Here is a 22,168-nt window from a genome sequence, read left to right as displayed (position 1 = left end):
GGTAATACTTTCTCTCAGATATATATATATATATATATATATATATATATATATATATATTTTACTAAAGCCATTTTTAGGCTTCAGAAATATACTAGTAAAATATTATATCAATCAACCTGAAAATGAAGGTGAAATGGTGTACTTTCATCCAAACTGCTTTAGCAAAAGTAAGTGTGCGTTAGCTTTGTATAGCAAGGTTTGTAGGAAGTGTCTTTTATTAGAGTAATGGAAATAGCTAGGGGAAAAAGGACATGCTCTGAAACAGAACCAGCAGATTTCAGGCGAAGAACACTTTGGGAACAGTTGCTTTAATTTAATTTCATGTTACTCTATTAGACAACTTGAGAAAGAGGGGTAGTTAGCACCAGAGGAGCAGTGATGCTGCCAAGGGAGAGGTGAATATCATCAGTGGTCTCCTAGGACAGCGAAATGGCCAGCAGCTGTCAAACTACAAAGGTGTAAAAGTGTAATATGCCATAAAATCAGTGCCTTGTATTGAATTCAATAGTTTTGCTAGCTAGTCCACACTCCCAGTGCTTTGGGATGGCCGTGCAGCAGTGATGGTCCCAGGCATCACATCTCCTAATCTTTAAGTAGGCAAAGTCCAGCCTCTCAGAAGTTGTCAGAAGCGAACTCTTTCGTCCAAAATACATTGAGTGGATCTTAACCATAGGGAAATGTACAACGCACCCTTCAAAGATGAGGCTGGCAACTAAAATTCCTGACTCAACTGGATACCAAAAAGCATGGCTCAAAAGAGTTACTTGTTTTATGGCACACTATAACTTCCTTCATTAACCTCGCCACGTTTCACAGGCTATAAACTACCTGTCTCTTTCCTTCTCCTAAGAGAGAACCACATCATCATCTCTTTCCTCCCTTCCTTTTCTTTCCCTCCCCTCTCTGTGAATATCCCCTCTGTTTCAGTGGTGCCAACTACCTTTTCTTTCAGAGATGGTCTTATAAATACTTGTCTTAATTACACTCCAAGCAACTGTTCTCAATTTCTTTTTAGCTTTGAAGTCTGCTGCTTCTATTTCAGACAAGAAATAGAAGAGGACTTTTATGCCCAAAAGCTTGATTCTCTCTAACTATACCAGTTGGTTTAACAAGGGATTTTGCCTCCAACTACAAATTTGTCTTGCCTAGTTTCTATCGGTGTGTGGGCCTCCCTGGAGAATCGAGATCGAGAAGTTGGGATTGGAGTGGCTGCTTTGTGACAGATGCTTCTCCACTGGTAAATGCATGTTTCTGGCCTTTATCAAGCTTCTCTCTAATGTATGTTGCCTGCTTGCCCTCACCCATGTAGTTGCCATGATGGTGCAGGTATATGGGATCACCTATACTCCATTCTGAGGTGTATGTGTATATAGGATCCTGGAACTGGGCAGCTCTCTGGCTTAAGAGCATTTATTCTTAAGTTTGGAAAGATGTACTGGTGAGTTTTGTATTTGTTGCACTGGTTTGTCTGGTTTCATCAAGGATTTGCTGATCTGCAGGTAGTTTGCTTCTGATGATTTCAATGGGAGTGCGTTTGAAGGGTGGAGAAGCAGCTCAGTTCAGGGAAAATTTCAGAGGCTATGATCAGAGGCTGTGACTGTTTAATAACTTTTCTGGGATAGGGTGGCATGTTACCGTCAGGAGTTGCTGTATATGGGATTTTCCTTTTGTACTGTAATGAGTTAGTACAATATTAACATGGCTCATTTGGAGAGATGAACTGTTTGCCTGGAGAGTACTCCTACTGAATGAAGATCATATTTAGATTGGTGAGATGGGTATCATGATTGTTCTTCGCATTATAGACATGATGATGCTTCAGGATTTGGCCACTTGGATTTTAAATATGTTTTGGATGATTTCTGACTCTCTGACATAGGTATATGGGTTTTTAGTGACAGTAGTTTGTATGTTATCATTTCTTATACTGATCCAACTGCAGATCTGAAACAATGTGATTGATGCTCTCTAAAAAGTTGATGTTATGGAATTTTTCCAGACACAGTTTAATGGAGGAATGGTTGTTACTGAATTCTGGTGGAAACAAAGGAAAGAATAAAACCTTTTAGCCATCTGTACGTGTTAGCTATAACCTGCCCTTGGTGCAGTTATCTAGAACGTGTTCATTAGGGTGGGTTATAAAAGGGTTGGCATATTATATGACTGTTTCAATGCCAGTTTCCTGGGGTCAGAGAAAGTCAGCTGTGGTTTGTGAAGATAAAATGGGTGAGTTTGGTAAAATATTTGGATGTGAAGTCTGATGGTTAGTCATCATACTGTAGATGCTCAGGAGAGTCTGTGATGTCAGGAAGGTCTTTTGTTAAAGTACTTTGAGGATGAAGTCCTTGGAAAAAAACAGCTGTATGCAAAGCTGTGGGATGTTTTTGTGAATGTTGATAGCTCTTCAGCAAGGATATTATAACTGCCTATAAGTCACAGACTTTCCTTACTTATGCATCRTGGAAGGCCTGTGAAAAGTGTTTGGGATGAGAATGAGAGGTCAGAGCACCAGTTTTTCTAGGAGCTGTCAGGGAATGCATCTAATGATATATCTGAGCTCTAAAATGATGAGAGCAGAGTAGGGTCTTTCACTAGTTCCTTGGGGTAGGTAGTGTCTGTTAGTCTTATTCCTGTAATCTTTGCAAGTTAGCATTATTTTTGCCCACTAATTGATGGCTGAATCATAAGTATTCTAGGAATCTTCATTTAAAAGCTTTGTTAGTGGCTGATTTTGTTCATTAGTATTTTTTGTTTCGTTTTCTGAAACAGTTGAAGTARTGATGAAGGTTGGGGAGGCAAGAGGTAGCTAGAAGTTGCTTCATCTTGGTTATGAAAAAATTCTTGGGGATGGAGTTGATAGGAAAAAAAGAAAGCCCTCTAATGTCCCATATGCTTGTGTATCATTGGGCAGTTTCTCTGTGCAGAAATGTACGCCTTTGGAGAGGTTTGTTCATTAACTTAGCAGCTACTGTGGTCTAGTGCTGGATGTTGAGGTGTTCACACGGTCATGGATGCTGCAGAGATGGGTGAGGTTGTGGTGGCTTGCCAAGTCTGAAGGTTTACGTGGTTTATTCCAACCACTGTTGCTTTGGTGCTATGTATGTGGACAGCAGCAAGTCTTGATATATTTTTTATTTTAATCTTGTGATTAAATTTAAATGACTAGAGATCGGTTAATTGTGCACATACATAATTATCTTATGTACCACAGTAATACTTGAGGATTAGCCAAGACTGGGGCTCTGTGGTTCTAGGCCAAGTAGCAAATAACCCATTCCTGAAAGAGACATTGCTCTGATCTCTTCTATCCTTGTTCCTTAATATTGTCTCTTTAGTTTTTGCACCCATTTTGTGTATATTGACCTAAATTAAAATGAAAACTTTTCAGGGAATGGCTTGTTTATTACTTGGGGTTACAGTATTTACTGCAGTGGGAATTCTGCTGGCTGAGATCTTTGAGGACACCAGTAACACAAACAGTAATAGTACTGAATCATTGAAAGTTAGCCTTTCATCTGTTTGACATTTACATTCTTTATGAGGGAGGGACTTGACCATGTTCATATTTTGCACTGTGCGTGAACATGCTTTCGCTAGAGTTCCGGCATGTTCATTTGGTGTCTTGCTCGGGACCGTGTCTCCTCCTCTTACATAGCTCTGATAAACTATGTAACAGCTTATACCAACTACTGAGACAGAAAAGGATGCTAAGCTCAGCGGAAGCAGAGAAATATGGACTAAGGTTGGAGCTGTCATGGATCCAGAGACCATATCCAGCTGCCTTATTCCTGCCTCAGTGCTACGTCAGGAGCAGATTTGCTTTAAGGTGATGGGGCTGTAACGCACGCCCAAGTCCCATCCTGCAAGTGTGTGCCCTGGGAGAGGGGTGGCATGGCACCCTTCACCAGTCAGCTTTGCCCAGCCTTCGATCTTGAAGGTGCCTACACCTAAAAGCATATTTCACAGTTCATCAAGAAACTTTCCTCAAACTCCTGTTTAAAGAAGAATAGAAATGAAACAGTCCAGGTTTTTCTTCCAAGGTAGCCATGTGGGATATAAACTTCACAATTATGAAACAAACAGAAAATATCTATATGCCATCCATAGACTTCACAGTCTCCTCTTCCTCCCTTGCATCTTTCATTTGCATTATGCTAATAGAAACACGCACAGGAGTCTGCATGGATTTGGAGTAGGGGAATTGTTTGTTTGTTTTTGTTTTCCCCGAGGGGACTATTATCTTAAAAAGATGCGTGGGCAGAAAGCCACAAAGTAAGGGCCTTCAGTTTTAAGTTCTTCAGGTTTACCTCTGGTTTATGTCCTGCTTATCTAATCTGTGTATTTACAGTCTCTTTTCAGTGTTCTACTGTGTTGAATGTTTTGTTAGGTGTAGACAAACAATAGTAATATTGGCACATTAAGCCCCCCCCTAAGTCTTTGTAGTGAATGAACAGAAAATTTGTGGTAAGTGCAACAGTCAAAATCATGCAAATTGCCAACTGTAGCATCAAAAAGATGTAATTACTGGACCAAAATGCCAAATTTTCTGTCCTCTTTTTCTGATTAGTTGTTGGAGCAATGAGTTATTGCAAGATGGCCACTCGTTAATATTGGCAAATCAACAGCTGGTATTCTTTGGTGTAATAATATCACTAAATTCTATGATTGTCACATATCTAGTTTTACATCAGATATGATTATGCCCATTAGGATTAAAGTCATTATATGGCAGGATTAGATCTGAGTGTGATTTTGGATAATGACAGTGTTAGTGTCACTATAGATTTCAAATTATATTAATTTCTGTCAATATGAAAAAATACATTATAAATCATTTCCACAGAGACTCAGGCATGTGTTTGTTTCCTGGTAATAGCATTCAGATGATATTCAGACTACAAATGAAATAGGTTTCTATAATTTACTGTCTGCTTCTAATAAGAGTATGTACCCTGTCATCAAATATCCAAGTGCTGTAGAAATGATCCCATCTCTGAGCAAATGTTGCAATTACTTCAAGCTGTTGAAACTCTGCTTCCTTTGAACAGAAGTGTCCAGAGCAAATACTGCAACAATGAATCTTTTTATCATTCTACAATCCCATTTGTGATAAGAGGAATTCCTTGGGGATTACTTTAAATTCTGTACATTAGCAGCAGTTCCGTGGGTTAAATCAGATAAAACTGGCTCTTATCAGATTATTAGTCACATTAGGCAATTACATTCTTATCTCTTAGAAATAATTCTTGCAGCCTTRGTGCTTATTTCTCCTCATTAGAAGAGGCTAATTCCTGATTAAGATCTTTTGCCTTCCGTACAATAAACCTTTATATTGGATTTACCACATAAATTGAAAAAAACCTTACAGCAGAGAGGGACAGCTGCACTTCCCCTTTAAAAATATACCTCACTTACATTTTAGACATCAGTCATACAGGTTTGCTGCCTGCAGTTTGGAATTTAGGAAGACAACACTGACGTTCTTTGCATCCATCAAATTTAAAAGCCTCCCAACCAGCACGGTTTTACAGGGCAGGAAAAGCAAACGTCTTTTCATTTGTTTTCATGGAATTCAGTTAAAATTGCATGATAATCCAAGTAGTGGAGGGATGTTTCACAGATATATGCATAACTGTCATAAATGCATTGCCCCATAAACAAACCCACCTTTGGGGATGCCTTTGCCAGGAGCTTCACATGCAATGAAAGTGCGGTAAGGGTTGGCACAGGGATGGACCCTAATCCCTGATACAGGGTGCTCTTTTTGAAAGTTTTCCACGAATGCAGTGTCACGTGCATGGAGCCATGCTTGTTGGCAGGTAGGTCTCAAATATGGGCTTGTGTTTACCATAGGAGCTGGATCAAAGTTATTTTGCTCTTTCATGTAATTAACTCAACCAGAAAGAAATATCCAATTGACCGATTTATTCAAGATAAGCGAGGAACCTGGGAAGTGTAAGTGCTTCAGTGGAAATGATATATGGGAAAAAATGAGAGTTGAAATGCTACACGGGTCTGTCATGTCTGCGTTACTGACATTTATTTCAGAAGCTAGTTGCTGAAACAGATACCTCACACCTCCCACCCTTATTATGAGCATTTGCTTTTGTAATTGTTCAATACTATATCATCCCCACTGCTATTCCCTGCATGCCATTAGATATAAATCTATTTTAGGTACAGAGGTCTCAGCACGTGTGTGTGTGCATGCTTGTGTGAGAAATAAGTACAGTCAGTGTTGCTTCAGTATTTTTGTAAAGGATTAGCAAAAATTTCTCCCTTATTAGAAGTGAGATGATGGGAAGTTTTCAAAGGCAAAAATGGCAAACACCTAACTCCTATTAAAAATAAATGGAAATTAAGTGTCTGCCAATTAGGCCTGTGAAAATCTTTCTGGTGGTCTTTAGGATTGAACCAAATTACATTGAAAAACAGATGGGAATGTGTTGAGGATGAAGTGATTGCTTGAGACAAAGTGTTGCCTGTTAGAGGTGGTCCTGAGTGAAGTTTTCAATGTCTGTATACGTATATGTGATGTATGTCATATTATGTTTACAGAGCACCTTTAGTACAAAGTTCAATGCATTGGCTGTACAAATATTGCCATGTGTATTTCTTTCACTCAGTTTTCATATATTGCAAGTGATGTTAAAAAGTTATGCCAGAGACGTTTTGTTTGGACATCTACTCGCTAGATTGCATGGGAAAGGCTAATAATTACTTAGCTTGTTCTTCCTATAGCTCCCTGGAAGACAGTTCTGTGGCAAGTTTTGAAGCTACAGTGTTTCCAATCTTTCAAAATTGGGAAGAAAACAGCATTATTTTAAGAAACTTGTTGATGTGTGGGGGAGATGAGACCCATTTCTTTCCCAAATTACAGGATGTTAAGGCATTGTGCTGGGRTTCAGGTGCCTGCCTGGTCAGATCAGAGCAGGGAGTTGAACTTGGGTCGCCTCTGTCGCTTTGTCAGCAGAGAGCCTTGAGCCCTCCCCTCTCTCTGTCCACAGTCTCTTTAAAACCTTTGTGAGAACTGACGTTGACTTGGACAAAATTTCTGTGGTCAAAAATGTTTGACTTAGCCCTAGTTATTCATGCTGGAATTGCACCTTACAGCTGAACAAGCCTAGAACCCATCGAAGCAGGAACTGTACAGCTAATATTCATGATAGTCTGCGTGCAAAGATTACGTGGTCTAAATAAGCCAGATAGAAGTGAGAGAAAGGAAGCATTATCTTTGCCTAGGACTCTGAGGTATAAAGATTAAGTGATTTACCCAAATCTCAGGAAGTTCAGGACAGAGCTGAAAATACGAACCCAGATCTCCTACTTCCCGTGTGGCGCTACAAACCTGTTCCTGGCCATAATCCGAGAGCATCCCAACACCGTGCTTTGGACCAACGTGGTTAAAGGTCTGCAGCAGTCAAATACCTTGAGTGATGTGGGATTCAGCTGAAAGCGTTGCGCTGAGCCTGGCTCGTTCTTAGGCTGTCTGGTCCATTAATCCCCTGCTGTAAAGTCAAAGAGGACTGGGATCCTGGGGCTGCTCAGTTTAATCCCCAGTTGCCTAAGGCTGTGAGTAACTGCTTGAATATCAAGGCACTGATGCAGTGCACATAAAATTCTTTCTTAAACTATTGTCTGGGGGAAAGTTCGCATTAACAGCTATCTGAAGGTAGCAAAGAGCTCGTGTAATGTGGCCATAAATTTCAGCAGTTAGTTTTATGCAGGTATGGTGTTTGTAATCAAAAGTTTTCAGTAGAGTGGGAGATTATTTAGTTGCTAATTAATGAGCACTTGAAGCATTTTTGTGCCACCAGGGTAGCATAAAGCATCTTTAGTGGAACAGTGGATCTTGCCTGTTTGTTTACTTCTCTGGATAGCCTTGGTTGTTCCCTGACATTTGTTTTGCTATAAAACAGATAAACAGATTCTGTTTATGGAATACACTTTTTTTTTTTTTAATTGAGACTTTTACTCTGGCCAGGTTCCATTTATGAGGAAAGTCTGGTGGAGCAAAACCAGCCTGCTGGGGTAAAGGGGTTTTCAGCAAGTTCCCATTCTGAACCTAAATTCTTCACTCTTACTCAAGAGTCAAGTGTGAAATATTAGGTTGCCTAAGGTGTGATAGACTAGCTTCTTTTTCCTTCATTAGTAACTATAGCATTTTTCACTATTGTGGTGTGCAAGATCTGTTTCCCTGTCCATGTAAGAATTTTGGTGTGGGTGAGATATCTTCTTATAGATCACTATTGGCTCACAAATGGCAAGCATCATTTTGACTAGGCCTGAAAGTCACCCCAAAAGCTTTAATAGAAAATTGGTTTTTAACCAAAAGAAGAATTTCAGAGAGTGCCTACTATCTTCCCTTCCCCTCCCCCCCCCACTTTCCCATTTTCAACTGGCTAGATTCAGATCATTCTGTTTTTTTGACAAATATAAAATTTTCTGCTAGGGGTATGTTGTTGTATCCTATGCTGTCACTCTTAGAGGTATTAGAGCTGGATTTGTAGAGTTCRTGTCAGCAGCTATCTCAAGGTAGCAAAGAGCTCCCGTAATGTGGCCATAAGCTTCAGCAGTTAGGACGTCTGTCTCGTCTTCTCTTCATCAAGACTTACGAGCCTTTTCTCTTCTGAATAAATACAGGTATTTAAAATATGTGTGTGGTAAAGCTATTCTTGTTCTCTGGTCTTTTCTTGAGGTTTGATGCTGAATGAAAAATGGGCAGCTCTCTCGAAATAATACATCATAATGGTTGCTTTGCTGCAGAGGGATTTGTGAATTGTATGCCTGTGGTTACTGGGTTTTAACAAAGTCAGTCTCTCTGGGACCAGCTTTCTTACAGTAAGCATAACGGGCACTTGTGACACAAGCATAACTTATGACAGCAGCAAGAACCTGCAATAGTATATGAGATCATGTGCTGTGACCTACCTTTGAAATTACGTCAGATGTGGACTCAGCTCTAAAATATTCAGCTTACAGTGGTCATACCTTCTACTTGGCCCCTATGGCATTACAGGAGAGAGACAGGTGTAGCATGTCTTCCATACTGCAGCTTAATTTAATATATAATTTATGCATTTAAGAGCAGTTGACTACCTCACAGACTCTGTAAGTAGGATGGAAATGGTTGCTAAGTAGGATGGAAATGGTTGCTGCTTGTTATTTGGAGTCTCTCCCATGAGCAAAGGACAAGATGACACTAATTAAGAAACCTTGTTAAGGTACTAGCTAAGTTGAGGGAACCATATTGGTCCTAACCCAGATCCCACCAAGGACTACTAGAACCTAGGACTACTATCACCCCAGGGAAAGTTGTCTGGTCACTCCACTTTCCTCGGTGATCTTCTGTGATATTAAGACACTGATTTTCCTTCTGAATCTTTTCTGCCACAAGATCATTGCCTGTTAATTATGAAATGATTTGGGTGTATTCCTGGAAATTCTTCAGACTCCTGGAAAAAATGTCGCTGTATGGAATATTTCCAAAGCTTTCATTTCCCCAGGGACTGCAAAAAGATAATTTAATAAGAAGCATAAAAATATTGTGCTTTCCTTTTCAATCTAATTCTTTTTTGTTGTTATTTTTAGTTTGGTTTTGGTTGTTTTTTGTTGTTTTTGTTTTTAGTTCTGGCTCTCTCAACACACATAGAAATAATTGTCAGAGTTTATTCTGTTCTTGAGCACAGGGATGAGGTGATCTTTTAAACAACCTTCTCACCAAATTTTCTATGATTCAGTGTTTTACAGTGTTTTGTAACACTGTGGTTCCCCCAAAAGATCCYAACTTCTGTTACGTTTTAAATAATATTTGGTATATGTCATCTGTATTACTGCCATGTCGTCTATTTTAATAAGCTCTTTGTAGTAATGGTTTCCTGAACATCTCAACCTTTCTCTTAAGAAGTTTGAACATTAAAAGAGTAGGTTTTAAGAATTTTAAGTTTTGGAGATGAAAAAAAATATTGAAATAAGTATGCTAAACCCTGATGTGTGAGAAGACTTAGGAAAGTGTAATTCATATTATATATGCTACCTGAGCTGTTTGATGTGATAATGGCCTCTGGCATATCTTAGAGCAGCCTTTAAGCTACTTCCAGTGCGTTATTCCCGGGTTGCTGCAGCCAGTGGGTACCCAGCTGCAGACCTTCTCAGCAGTGGCTCTGTCATGTCACACCAGCTGTATTCCCCTCTCTGACCACGCTGTCATTTTTGAGGGCACACCCACAAGATGTGGCCAGAGATCACTTTTCTTTCCAATTTTCAACTGACTTGCTAAGAGAAGAAGGAAAAAAAGCTGGGAAAAAAAMCCAACAAAAAACAAAAAAACAAGCCAAGAGCCCAAACGCTTAATCTTTTCACTTCCCGTAGCACCATATATTTAAAACATCATTAGTTATATTCAATTGGGCCTTTTCCAATATCACTCACAGAAAATGGAAAGTCTCCAGCTAACTTCACTAGATTTTGGCTTGAGGCCTGATACTGAAAAGTGGACTGAGCGTCTGCCTGAGCACCACTCAACAATGCTTTAGAAAAGGCAGCCTGGACTTCAAACAGGGCTGTATCTAACGTTGCATCTACTCTAAAGAGATGGGAAGCTGATCTACCAATGAGACAAGTCAGATCCTCAACTGGATTCTGAAGCATTTGTTGATTTTTTAGCTTCTTTCCTTTTTGCATGGAATGTGTTGTTTGAAAATTGAAAACTTCGTAGGAAATCCTTTCAAAAAGAAAGAACTTGGTTTTGGTATGTTCACCCATAAAACAACAAATTATGAAATATGCAGACAGTTTTAAGTCTTGGTGAATGACCCTCCAAAGCTTTAGAATTTGGATTTCATTTTGTTAAACTTCCAAAATCTGTAGGCTGACCGGAGACTTCCAGTGCTATGATGAAGCTGCAAATCTGTTCCAGTTGTATTTTTGTGTGAGCAACTTGTATGAACTGTCTGAAGCGCCCTAATTCTGAAATCAGTTAAATACCTTCACTGAATCTTAGGAAAATAAATGCTTTTGGCTAACTGGAACTTTGGAGCATTCCCCAAGTGTACGTTGGTGAAGAATCAGATAGGAAAGAGTTAACGAGTCAAATCTGAGTTTTCTTTCCAGAGTGGTTACTGCCTTAGATTATATATGGTAAAACAATTAAAAGTCAGTAGTATACAACAGATTGCTGTGTCCTCCAGAAGAGGAATAGGTTCACTTTTTATAAATGATATGAAAGGAATTGAGTCTTCAGCTTGTTATTCGTGTTACCTGTGGTCTTGCATGTTTAAGCAGTTCTGCTGCTTTGGTTAGCAGGGATACAGATCCTACTGCTCCTTACAAGGCTTCATTTGCAGTTCTGCAATATAGCAAGCAACCTTTAATACAACCCTTCTTTTTCTATCTTACTCCTGAATCTTTTGTGGAAAGAGCCAAAGATTTCCCCGAAAGGAAAAGAATTTTTACCCTTTACCCTTTCTTTGGAAGGAGATAAAAATGAAATCTAAGTGGAGGAAAGTTTTATTGAAAGGGTGAGTAAGAAAGAAAAAGACTCATATTGTTTGGATCAAGATATTAGTATGTGAGATCCGGTTTCACATAGACTTCAAAAACAAACAAAGACAACTCCTTCTGAGCCTCTGGCAATGTGACTGGCTCCGTAAGATCAGAGCTCAAATTTACATGGATCTGTATTAGTTCAGGTATGAAGAGTTTCATTTTGCTGATCTTTTGAAGCAAATTCCACATAGCAGCACAAGAAAGGGCTGCCACATCGGATTTGACACCCTCCAACTGTGCCTTATGCCAATGTTTTCATTGGTTCCCTCCTTACAGAATAGCTCTTTGCCAGTTTTCTGAGGAATCCGTCCTTTCTTTCTTTTTCTCTTTCTTTCTTCCTTCCTTTCATTTTTCTTTCTTTTTTTTCCCCCTATTTGAAAATGGTATAGTTTGGGATTGTTAAGCTATGTATAGAATAGCCATGAAGTAGAGGGAACTGAAGAGCTGGCTTGCAAAAACCCTCTACTTTTTTTTGAAAAATAACCCTACTGGAAAGTGATCTGTTTTTTTCCTTTGGTCTGTAAATAGTTCTCATTTTCTGTGCATTTATTGACAGGATATAAGTTTCCAAATTTCTATGTCCTGCACATCTGAAGTGTAAAATAAATTGAACCTTGCTCAGTCCCTGGGATTACACTGCTTCTCAGTCTCTTCTATGCTGTGCTCTTGCGCGAACCACCTTCTCCCCAGTTATTTCAAGCTTCTTCGCACTAGCTTCAGGCTTCTTACGCTCTGGTCGTAAACTGGATCAGAGGCTTGTAGCTGCGTGCTCAAAACCTGTAAGAGAATCTCCTCTTTAAAAAAAACTGTAGAAAGTATCACTGGGTACAAAAATTCCCATATAGCTCTATATATGAATTAAGCTATGGCAACACAAAATGCAGTGGAAGGCAGCTAAAGCAGGGGCAAACCGCACAGCATAATCTTTGGTGCCTCCAACTGCGTTGTTACTAGCCAGCTCCTTGATCCCCGCGTCCAGTCCTTACAGTACTGCATTGCTTACACATTCACTTACTCTTAGCAGACTGGTGTACAAACAACCAAAATGTGACTTGATGTATTTAGCAAATTCAATTACCGTTAAAATAACACAGCGAAGGCAACATAGAGCTCTCCCTGTATTGCCGCTGCTGCTCAAAAGCTGCTCTGAGCAAACGGCAGTAATTGACAGCTCCTATATTATGCTCTATGTGCTATACTAGGCTCTTAACAAGCTTATCTTTTATAAGATGGATGATGTTCATGCTATACATTCCCTGAATTCTGCAGCCATGTAAGGAGTAGCATTTAGTTTGCAGGCATGACACACTAAATCAGGCTTAACATTTTTCAAACTYTTTTTTTTGTTTTTTTTCGACGGCCCTGCCGCACAAGTACCCCCCTCAGTAGGTGGGAACCGGTTTGTGATCTAAGGGTTGCAAAGAGAAACAAACAGGATGACTTCATGGAATTCAATACAGACTATTCCTACCTCCCACAAATGGCTGGTAAAATAGCCACGCTTAAGACATGAACATCCYGACTTAAGAGGGGAGCTCTTAATGATTTAAAGTTTGGTTTTTTTGTTTTTTGTTTTTAACACACTGTTGGTTCTGATTTCTTCCTTCTTAAGGCTTTGAAGTTGGAGTCCATTTAGAAATTCTCTGCAAATTTTAGAAATAACATTTCTGTGAAAATGTAGCACAAAATCTGGTGGCATATGGTTGTATTTAGGTGACTAATACTCACTTGGGGCCACCTTCTTAATTTATTGTTGGCTTCACCATTCATGAGTAATGCATCCACTCTTAGCTCATGCCAATAAAGCTTTATGCCACCGCACATATAATATTTCATTACATGTATTGCCTTCCCCATTGCCATGGCATTTATGTGGTTTKTGTTAACAAATAATCACTGAAATGAATAGCTCAGTAAAATTATATAACCTGTAATTAGCCTTAGCAATTAAAAAGCCTAACAGCAGACTTTATAAGGCCAAGACTCCACAGATACCATTATCTCAATGAGCTTGTTTTCAGATCTCAATAATAGTATGTAAACACATCCTGCAATGAAAATAGTTGTTCTGTCTTTTAAGAAGATGCTCTTTAAAAACAGGTCTTGGGGAGAGGGTTTTTTGTTTTTTGCTTTTTTTTTTTTTTGAAAGGAGATATCTGATTAGTTGAACCATAAAAAAATATTTACTCTTGTTTTGGTAAATCATGAATCCTGCCAATGTCATATTTACTATAAATCACTCTAGATTTTGGATAGCAGTATAAACAATGCCATGAAACACTCCAGCACCTCCTTTCCTCCACGTCTTGGATTTGGTTGCTTTCAACAAAAACTTCTCCAGGCTCTTTTAAGTGACTTTTACATATGGGAGAGTCTCATATTCCCCTGAGACTTGGCTGTCAAATTTTTTACAGATGATGTAAACTGGCACATCATCGTGTTCCTGGGATGGGGATGAAGGAAAAAATAGTTCTTTTGTTTTTGGGGGGGAGGGGAAGGGACTTGCAGGTCAACACTGGGAGACGAGCATTCTCCAGCATGTAAACTCAAGAAATCGGATCATAGACCAAGATAAGAGAAATGGGAGCTATTTTTAGTGGGAACAGTTTCGTAAGGGGAGGAAAGAGATATTCAAGATGATAATGAGAAGAAATTCCCCTGTCCCACACATGCAGTCTGCTCTTGCCATGGCTCCATGAGTTCACCTTATATAAGCATCACTTGTGATGGGGTCACAAATTTATACTTTCAGTTGACTGGAAGCTGAAGGTCATGTGAAGAACTCTCTTGGGGATCTGACAAAATGTTTTAGACAGAAGACATCATTTTTTAATTCTTCAAAAGACAAGTTAAATGTATTCATTGCATAAGAAATCTATAATTTAACAGCAGCTGTGCAGCAGCCTTTCCACGCTATAGTGCAGTCTACTATATTGATGATTTCAAATATTTATACCATCATCCCACATTCATGAAAAATATTTAAATTAAACATGCATAGGAACAGATGCCATTCTGTTCTGGCAAGAAAACCTAGTCATAAACTTCTGCTTATGAAATGTTATTTCACTTGACCCCTATCAGTTTAGGAAGTCATGAAAATTAAACTGGTAAAGGAGAAATTTTGTTATGTAAGCTCTTCTTTCAGTCAAACCTTTCAGTGGGTATGTGAAGACAAGATGCTCCAGTTAATGGCAGGGCACAGTTTGATTTGAGAAAGTGAGGCTCACTGCTTAAACTACTATTGCAAGAGTTAGTGCCCAATTAAAAGTTTTGTTGCTTGCGTAGAAGACCTTGCTAAAGAAGCTTTCTAGACGAAATGACAAGTATTTAATTTTTAGTCGTCAGTGCTTCTATTAATTTTTAGAGATGATCTAAAATAAGTAGGCTCATTTTTGTACTAAGATGTACAAATTTACCATTGTTGTTGCTATACGAAACAAATCCAGAGAGACGCTGTTTCTTACTAATTCTAACTATGCTTTGTTACGAAAAAGGGAAGAGAGAAGGGAAATGTCATGCAAAGACTGCAGGCTGTGGACGTAATCAGCTCGACTCTGTTCACGTTAAGAATTTACATCTCTCTGCATGTAGTCCATATCAGACTACATATGCATTTGACTAAAATATCTGTAGTAAGGACTGAACAAACAATTGATTCTGTCTATTGTGTCTAATCCATCTTGGCATTTATACAATCCTTTCAATCCTGTTATCTGATAGAAGTTAGAAAAATAAGCGGGTAATTTCATGGTTCTCCACTTCTAATAGATCCTGCTTGAGATGTTAGTCTTGGATTTTCTTCTTCTTTTGGCCTTGTATTTTAGCCGTGTTAACAGATTTTATCACTTACGTCCTCCCCTCCCCAGCTGAGGTAAAAAATTGTGGAACTTAATGACACTTCAATAATATAAGGTGTGCTTTTGTCACCTTAGTCCTGCTGTTTTTGTTTGTAAAAGTTAAGGAGAAAGGGGGATTTGGGATTATATGCTATCTTTTTTTTTTCTCTCTCTACACAATATTTGTCCGGGAAATCAGATTTGGACTGATGGAAAAGTTTGATCATTGCAGAAGTTGAAGCGATCACATAATACTGAGCAGTGACAATGAACACATTGTAAAAAGCATGATGCTGCTACATAAACCAGTCCAGAGCACACCCAAAATTCTGCCATGGTTTAAATGACYGTCCCACGAGGAAAAGTCTTTTCTGCTTAGGACGGTATATGAAAGAGGGTTTGTTAGCCTTATTGGGAGACTGCTGTGGTATGAGCTAAGGATCGCAACATTTTGGCCTGAAAACATTGACAAAAAATTATATCAGAAATAAAAATTGGATAAACAAATGTGTGTACCTGAGAGCATGAGGTATAGTAGATTCCCCAGTTGACAGAAAAACAAATAAATTGAAAGACCCAGCTGAATTAATGAACCTTCAGCCTGCTAGATGGGGACAATTTGGCTCATTCCCCTGAATATATGGTACAGTTTCTGGTAGCTCTTTCCTCCCTTGTTTTTATTTTTATGGTATTAGATAAGACATGACATTTAAATCAGCCAAGAATAGCAAGAGCTCAGTGTTAGAAAGTTGTCAAATACCCTCTCCAAAGAGTTTTCTGTGAAATGGCAGGAGCAAGGTTGAAGGGCACAGGGCTGACTGGTGGTGTGACAAGAAGGTACCTTTTTTTTTTTTTTTTTAATATCCTCAAAGCAGTGTACAAACACTGTTCCTTTCATTACCTCTGTCATTACCTTTAAACTTGATACTGTGCTGGTTAGAGCCAGAAGTAACAGCCATGTAAAGCAAACCAAGGTGCATGAAGTAGACTATGCAGACAGATGCTAAGCTGTGCTACTATAGTGTCCTCACTTCTCTGCTCATTTTGTCTCTGTCCTCAAAAGTCTGCAAAAACAATTCTTCTCTTGGTTGTTTGGGAATGGAAGGTTTGTCAAGTGAGGAAGAAATAGGAACAAGACTTAACTGACCTAGGTTTAAATCTCAACTCACACACTGGGTTCTAGTATGAGATTTTGTGCAAGATGTTTAACTCTGATTTTCAGAAATAGGCAAATGTTCACCAGCTCACCGGGAGCTGAGATTAAAAAACAAAACAAAACAAAAACTATTCTTGATAGCAGATATACAGTAATGAAAGAATTACCCAGATAGACATATTTGGTTTATACTCATTGCCTACTTAAGAATTTAATATTCCTTGAAGTATTTTTGATGTCTTTGTATTTATAGTTATAGTGTATGTTTAAAATAGATATTATCAAAGCTCTGGGGTTGTATTCCTGTTCTTTTCACATCTTCTTTTCTCTGCTACTTACTTCCTATCTAAACCACCCCTCCAAAATTTCCGGTGTTGTGAAAGCTGGCAGGATGTCACAACAGAAAAATGAGTGTAGTGCATCCCAAAGACCTTTCCAATAACACCCTCAAGCATTTCAGAGGGACAAAACAGTCAATGATTAAAGAATTTAAAGAAATAAAAAACAAGTACAGAGAAATATGCCCTAGAGAAATATTAACTTGAATCTCTGCAAATGCAGTATAATTTACAAAACAGATTTAGCAAAATATTTACTATAATAAGCTATGCTCTTAGTAGGTGCAAAGAAAGCAGATCCGATTTTCTGTGTATTACTATTGGAATATATATTTTGTGCATCTTCACTCTGTTATTTTAATATAGCCACTCTGGCATATCATTAATGTAGATTCTTTGAATTTAAGCCGTGAGTGGATTGGTTGGACTGAATATTTATGGAAGGTCCTAGACTGATAGTCTTAAAAGCCTATAAACCTCTGTTTATGTATAGTTTACACACAGTACAATTACAGCACAGGCACGGGCAATGCAGCAATCCCCTCATCAGAAAATACCATGGTTAAGGGAATGGGTTGCTCGGGTTCCTTGGCCAGCCATGGTCTCTCCAAAAAGTGTCAAAGGGTGACTTGTTAAAGGCCTCTGAATGATAGACAGGACCTGTTTTGGACCCTCCTAAGTACTTGTAAGCAAACCAGTTGTGGGAAAATGCTGTTCATATGCAGATAGTATCTTCATAGCTATTTGCCTCAATGGAAATTAATAAGCTATCATAACTATTAAGGGTAAGTAGACTACGTGAATATATGTGCTCTCAGTCATGTCAATGCCAATCTGGAATAATTGCATTGGTTATGACAGAGTGGCTACAGGTTTAAAGAAATGTAGCTGAGGAAAGAATTGGCTTTATCTCTGCTCTTTTGATAACTGGTATTTTACTAATATAATGTGTACACACCAATATCCTGTGAAATTCCTGCACGTCACCAGCGGTTTTTATTCATGCCCATTAAAATGCATTACAGTGTGGAGGTTGCTGAAATGTAAATTAAAGGCTACGGCGCTCGTAGTTTAACAGCTGCCATGTAGATTGACAGCCTTTGTGCGCCCAGCTGGCAGTGTCAGGTTAGTGGGTCTCTAGTCACAACATTAATCAGCTTTATTAGTGCCACTAATACCAATTTGTAAGCAGACTGCAAGGATCAGACGGCCCAGCTGTCAGGCACTGCACATAGATTATTACAGGATTTCATTTTATTGTTTAAGATTGGAATTATAATTTAATTAGGGAATTTAACTATTTTTTACACCTGCTGAAAGCTAGCAGAGATTTAATAAAAAATGTTAACTTCTTTACCCCCCTGTTCCACCGTCTTTTCTACTCTCCTGTTCCCCATCCTCTTCCCCGCCTCCACCCTCGCACGCACAGGAGAGAAAATGAATTCCCTTCACAAAACCTGTTGTAGCATATCACCAACTGAGCTGAAGAACTTCTTACATTGCAGCAACAGCTCACACTGTGCTAGTCAAGATTTCCAACTGATTTCAACAGATTTTCCTTACTACCTTAATGTGATATAGCCAGTAAATCGAACGACCGAGGAATACAGAGATTGTGTTAAAAATTTGCCCAAAAACCCTGCTACTTGCCTTTATGGCTCCTAATTTCTTCATATTAATTACTTTTCTCAATCAAAGATGTCCCTAAAATGTGTCTGTAGGCTGCACATATCTCAGGACTCTACTAAATAGGGTCATGTTATACAGTAAATTCTAATTCAAGAAAAACACAGCAAGTTTGAATACATGGAGATCTCTTATATCTTCTTCATTTTTTGGTGTGGGACCTCTTGTCCTTATTACATTACACATCAGTTTCAACACAGTTTTAATTAATGATTTTAAATTAGGCTAAGAGGATATTAGCTTGCAAAGCCTAGCGATGAAGAATGGATGTTGTGGCTCAGACACAACCTTCCAAAATCTCTGCAGCTCACATCTTATAACACTTTCATGTCGGCCTTACAGATTACATTTCCTGCAACGCTAAAGCAGCTTTTCTAGTGGGTCAGAAACATGATAGGTTTATCCTTCAGCGTGGCCTGAACATAAAACCGAACAGGGAAAAAATGCCCTTAGCACCTACTTAATACATTGAAACAGGGGAATGTAAAGATGAAATTACAGGCACTTATGTGACTTATGCCACAGAAATTTCTGAGGAGTGTTGCATAGCCTTTCCGATGCCTCCAAAAGACAGGGAATAGGAATACAAACCGAGAGGTCTTTCTGCCATGTAGTCTCTTATCTGGACCTGCTGTGCCAACCATGTGGTAGGGTACCGCTCCGCGAAGTGTGGCCCTACCAGCTTCACCACAGGAGTGGGGAAGCTCTGCAGGTGGGACAGGCATTATTCAGCCTGCTTTAAAAAGTAGCTGGAGGACAGAAGAGCATTGGGATATCCGAGCTTTCAAAGCAGAGCTGCAGTCCTGGCCGTGTCTGCGTTGGTAACCAGGGGAAGCGACCTGCCAGCAGCCAAAATGAGCCCCGTGCCCAGCCATGCTGGAGCTGCCTGTTGGACCCAGAGAGGGCCTTGACCCATCTGCTAGGAGCTGCTGAGCTGCTGCGTGTGGGACACAACCCAGTTTTTGACTTTTCCAGTTTACAAGAAAAGACTTTTCTGGGAAATGTTCGTATTAACGGTCAATTTGCCAGGTGTCTTATACATATGGGCTGTCCTTTGTGATATGGTGAGTCCAGTGTCCCACATGAAAATCTAATGGGACATGCTATTTCGTGTTCTGTCCAACTTCTACACATCCCAAAAAGCAGCCAGCACTGAAGCACAGGTGAAGTGCCTATATGTAGCTATTATGCACAGGTACAGCAAAGCTATATTAGAGGCTCAGCACATCTGATATTGCCCTTCCTGGGCATGCACAGAAATACAGTTTTTGTTTAGGAAGGTTCTGGATTTTAACAGATCAATCCTGACAACCAAAGTAGCAGATAAAGCATAATCCTGTACCTTTCAGTCCAAGTGCCTTGAGTCTGAAGAAATTCAGAAGAAAAATGGGATGTGTTTTAAAATTCAGTTGACATCTTTTAGCTGATGGTTTTGATTTGTAAGGAGATGTACTGAAATTTTGGACAATTTTTAGATGCAGAGTAGAAGGCCCAGGTAACAGGTATAATACAAATACAGAGAGTAATTTGTAAAGGTGTTGCTCTTGCCTAAGGACTACTGAGGTCATTGATAAAGTTTTTTTTTTTTTGCTTGTGATTAACACTTCCCTGAGATACAGCTGAAAGATGACTAAGAAAGAATAAATTGGATCCTTTATTTTACTCCAAGAAACTCTTTTGACAAAGGCAAAAAAAAGCCAACAGAGGTCCTGCTATTTCAGCAAGGAAATTACCAATGCACTACACTTCCGAGCACTGAGAATATTTGAAGCTAAGTGGAATTAGCGTGTTTTACACTAAAATGCAAGATCTGTTAAGAATGAGCTATATCTGCATTTTTAACCCACATATGTATAGAGAGATTTAGCTTGTAACAGCTAAATTTAAAAGATATATTCATAATTTATCATTGAGAAATGTAAGAGTTGATGAAGTTCACATACATTATTTGTATCGGTAACTTATCATGAAGGTATCAAAGTTTTCAAGTAGCTCAATAGTATGGTTGAGACTGTAGATTCAAAAATACCTGACAGGCTTCTCACCAGACCGTCCAGACAGCAAACTTTCATAAAGACTCTCTTTATTCCTCCATTATTTTTACCCAAACTTTTGTAAACTGTGTCACTAAACCTATTCCATCCTGGTGCAACACATGCAGTCTAAGGCAACTAAACAGCAGCAAAAAGGTTAGATGTTAGGAAGAAACTTTCYACTGGTAAGAATAATCAAGTCTGCTTGGGGATATTAGGTGGTCTCCAATATTGGAAGGCTTTATGAACATGTTTAGCAAGCATCTGTCAGGATTGATGCAAGTATTGCTGATCTTGCATTTGGGCAGAAAGGTGAGCTAGATTTCCTTATTATTCTATAAAATTTGATTCTATAAAATCTGCAACATAATGCCATGAGCTAGTGGTGGGCCTTGCCTAGCTGATATCATCAACAAGTGCTGCTCAGTGGAAAATCGAGCGACTCAGGTTGTCTCTAGGCTGAGAAGCGAGCGTACTGCCTGGCATGCCCTGGAGACCTGATCCACTCGACATCTGGCTAGTCCCGGCCCCACTGCAACTTGTTTGTCCAAGTTTCCTTCTCGCAGAAGCTCTCAGGGAGAGAATCAGTGCATCTCCACGTCTTGCATCCATCAAGGAGGCGGAAGGTATCTGGAGGGCATGCTCAGCTCGGTAAGTTTTAGGCGACACTTCAGAAGAGCATCCTAATGGGCAAAGCTGGAGACTGAACTGTGGGTCCTGCTATGACTACAGTGGAGGAGATGGCCCATGAGTGTAGAAATATCACTGTAATCATTACTGGAATAGTGGATAATAAATTGCTTCAAAATTGTAAGGGATCACAAGCAAGTACACTTCTAGCAGTAGAAATGCAGGATTCAGAAACCTGAAATTATTCAAGAATTTTACCCTATTAGGCTTGCACAGCTTTTCTGTAAGCCGGTCAGGCCAAATAAAAGGTCACCAGATCTCAGAAAATTCCCCTGGTTAAAGTATGTATCTGCCAAGTCTTCTTTTGAATTTAAGTATTTACAGATAAAGTTCTCAAACCCCAAAGCTTGTTCTAAAATAAACGTTTAGGTCATTGTGTGTGTGTGTGTGTGTGTTCAATATTTAATGGACTCAAATATTTTATAGAAATGTTACAGAAACAGAGGAAAGTTACTAGAATACATATGTTCTTTTTGTAATATCTCCTAGAAATTTTCTGTTTTTATTAACCTTATAGAAACTCAGATAAGCTCACCATTTTAATTAAATGTAAACAATTTTGTAATAACAGCCCTGATGTCTTTTCCCAAAGAATGATCCTAGAGGCCCAGTGCACTTAGAAATACCAAGAAGTTGTATTACAACCTGCTGAGACACTGCTGTACTGTCAAAATGATGTGGCAGTGAGCAGATTTTGAAGACAGTCCTAACCAATGTTTTGAGTCATGGTCAGCTTTAAAAATGTATTGTTTCCTTCCAGCATTATTAGTTTTTCATCTCCGTGTAAAGGGTAAATTTTCCAAGGTCTAGACATTTAATTCAAAATTTTATACTTGTTAATTCTGAATTCAGTAGGCATGAATAGAACAGAGACGT

Source organism: Apteryx rowi, unplaced genomic scaffold, assembly GCF_003343035.1.
Source record: "Apteryx rowi isolate R43461 unplaced genomic scaffold, aptRow1 scaffold_57, whole genome shotgun sequence".
Classification (NCBI taxonomy): Eukaryota; Metazoa; Chordata; class Aves; order Apterygiformes; family Apterygidae; genus Apteryx; species Apteryx rowi.
This window is presented reverse-complemented; position numbering follows the sequence as displayed.